Below are 2,937 nucleotides of genomic sequence, written 5' to 3'. Positions count from 1 at the left end.
CCAGTAGTGACCCCGCACCTATTGATCGAAGGGGGCGTGGCAGTTCGTAAAGAACTAAAAGTTTGCTCAGGTATTGCGGGACGAGAACATTTAGAGCTTTATAGGTCAAAAATGTGCAAAGTAAAATTGTGCACATTTTGCTGTGCAAAATTGACCGTCCTTACTCTCATTAATCTTTGTACTTGCCTCCTGTCCAAGGCCACCACCAAGTCGAGGGGCTCCAGTAAGGTCCTGCTGGGAAGACGGCCATCGCTTATGCTGTTGAGAACTCTGACAGATGCGAAATATTGTGTCTCTGTTTCCCGATAAAATGGCTGAGGACAGCTGAATCAGTGAAATCAGTCTTTTGGCAAACAGAAATGTTTTGCTCAGCTGTTTGCTGACAAAGTGCACTAAAGCAAAGAAATTGGGAGCCGTTTAAAATAAGTTTGTGAAATATGATTTTATTTTGACAGCTGCTGATATTGTGTTATTTGGCCAGTTGAAATGTGGCTTTGGCCGAGAATTTGACATTTGGTGCATGATTATTATGCATTTTTTTGATTGACATTGTGTCTCTAATGGCCGCAGGGTGGTGTGGCCTCCACACCTCCAAATTCGTGAGTTTGATCCTTGAATCCGTCTTGCCGTGGGTTTGGCTCCAGGTTTTCTGGTTTCCTCCCAGCATCCAAAGACATGTACACTAGGTGACCTCGAAGTTGTCTGTAGGTGTGAGTAAATGATGAGTGTGTCCTAATGGTGGCCTGGCGGCCCACCCTGGGTGAGTCCCCGATGCTCCCATCATTCCAGGATGGGCTGCTGATTAGGAATAAGCAGTTATGGCAATTAAGTGAGCGTGAATCTGTAGAGGTTTCCCACTGACTGCTTATTGATTATTGCGTTTGTAAGTTAGCTTATCCGAGGAATTATTAAACGTATTCCTCCACGCTTTTGTTTAAAATGCCAGTAACTGCTTTCTGTTCCCTCCCAACAGACATGTGGACCAGGACTCGGATGGCTTTGTCAGCTTCAAGGACTTTGAAAATGTCATCAGCTACGGCCAGGCAAACAGCTGAAGTCTGGAGAGACTGGTGACCCTCGTGCAACAGTGGTTTTCCTTGGTGAGGCAGAGACAACCTGTGGCCTTCAAAAACAAAACAAAAAAAATACATATATATATATATATATATATATATATAAAATAAAAAAAAGAACAGCCCATCCGCCCCTTGCTTATCTCTTACCCCATTTCACAGGTAAGCTGCGCGCCGAGCTCTTCAGCCTTTTGAATGGCAGCGCTCACACTCAGCGTGACAATGCAGCCTAGAGTAATCTCAAATACCTGAGCGCTGATGATGAGTTTTGATGTTCTATCGATTCCGCTGCCCCGGGCCTCTCCACTGTAATGGAGATCCTTTCGTTGCTTTTGTGCACTTGTCTTACAAACTGCATTAAGAGTAGACCCAATCTCAGAGGGCCTAATACAAGAGCCAAAAAAAGGGCCCAATTTTCCCACGTCCTTTTGATATATTTGGGTGGTTTTCTCCGGAGCGCTCTCGAGGTATTCACTCCGAGCCATTCTGTGTCTGCCGTTCCTCGCTGGAAACCTATTAAACAGCGGGCCGAGGACTGCATGTCTTTTAATCCTCCCTGCAAATCCATTTCCACCTGAGAACCGGCAGGTTGCCTCGAAAATTGTGCGGGAACAATCGTAATCAGATTCCGGTTCTAATCAGTTTTGCGCTCACACTGTACGTCGAAAAGCCCAAAAGTGCACTTCCTGGGGATTTCGCGAGTCTCCTCTTGTTACACGCGATTACGGAACAGTAAATACACTGTAAATACTTGTTTGTGTTTTGAGAGATTCACTGCACTCCCGCCTGAATAAAGATTAATTTGTTTTTGTAATCAGACTTCAGTCCTCGTCTGTACCGCACAGCGCACAGCCGCCCTACCCACAAATCCGGCGGAGGGCTGAGGAGGTTGTGAATGAGGAAATGGGGGAGACAAAAAAAAATCCAATACGTGTTTAATCCGTGCGCCGGCTCGTTTTCACCAATGCCGCATTCTCCAAATATACAGGGACAGGCTAGATTAATCTTCACCTCTTCTTCATGAAAGTAGATTAAATGAATCCCACAATTCATCCGTGTGTGGTGTTTGAGGGGGAAGATGAGTCACGTGTTCAACACTTGCAACTGAACTACCTTAAACCCTAATTTTCCTAGTATTCAATAAAAAAAAATTAATGGAATTTATCAGACGCCCTTTATCCAGAGCGACTTCCAATCAGTAGTGACAGGGACGGTCATCTTGGAGACACTGGAGGGTGTCTTGCTCAAGGACACAATGTTAGTAGGTGGGGTTTGAACCTGGGTCTTTTGGTTCATAGGCGAGTGGTAGTAGGGACTCACTCCGGGTGCAGGCCGCAAACACCCCATTTATTGACGCTTATTAGATGCCCATATCCAGAATGACATACAATCAGTAGTTACAGGGATCGTCCCCCTGAAGACACTCAGGGTTAAGTGTCTTAGTGCTTGCTTCGGCAGCACATATACTAAAATTGGAACTATACAGAGAAGATTAGCATGGCCCCTGCGCAAGGATGACACGCAAAAAAGCGTTCCATATTTTTTGGGGGGGCAGTGGTGGCCTAGCGGTTAAGGAAGCGGCCCCGTAATCAGAAGGTTGCCGATTCGATTCCCGATCCGCCAAGGTGCCATTGAGGTGCCACTGAGCAAAGCACCGTCCCCACACACTGCTCCCCGGGCGCTTGTCATGGCTGCCCACTGCTCACTCAGGGTGATGGGTTAACTGCAGAGGACAAATTTCACTGTGTGCACCATGTGCTGTGCTGCTGTGTATCACATGTGACAATCACTTCACTTTAAATCACTTTAGTCAGGTACGCAATAGTAGTAACCTAGGTAGTAATTAGGGTTTGAACTAGTGACT

At 46.1% G+C, this 2,937-nt stretch overlaps 1 non-coding gene across 1 annotated transcript; it reads left to right on the top strand.

Moving 5' to 3' along the window:
- The first annotated feature begins 2,515 nt into the window (after window positions 1–2,515).
- Window positions 2,516–2,617, top strand: LOC114802832 (U6 spliceosomal RNA). The gene has a single exon (XR_003751798.1). It is a non-coding gene; the product is annotated as a U6 spliceosomal RNA (small nuclear RNA).
- The last annotated feature ends 320 nt before the right edge of the window (window positions 2,618–2,937 follow it).

This window comes from Denticeps clupeoides, chromosome 1 (assembly GCF_900700375.1).
Source record: "Denticeps clupeoides chromosome 1, fDenClu1.1, whole genome shotgun sequence".
NCBI lineage: Eukaryota > Metazoa > Chordata > Actinopteri > Clupeiformes > Denticipitidae > Denticeps > Denticeps clupeoides.
This window is presented reverse-complemented; position numbering and strand designations above follow the sequence as displayed.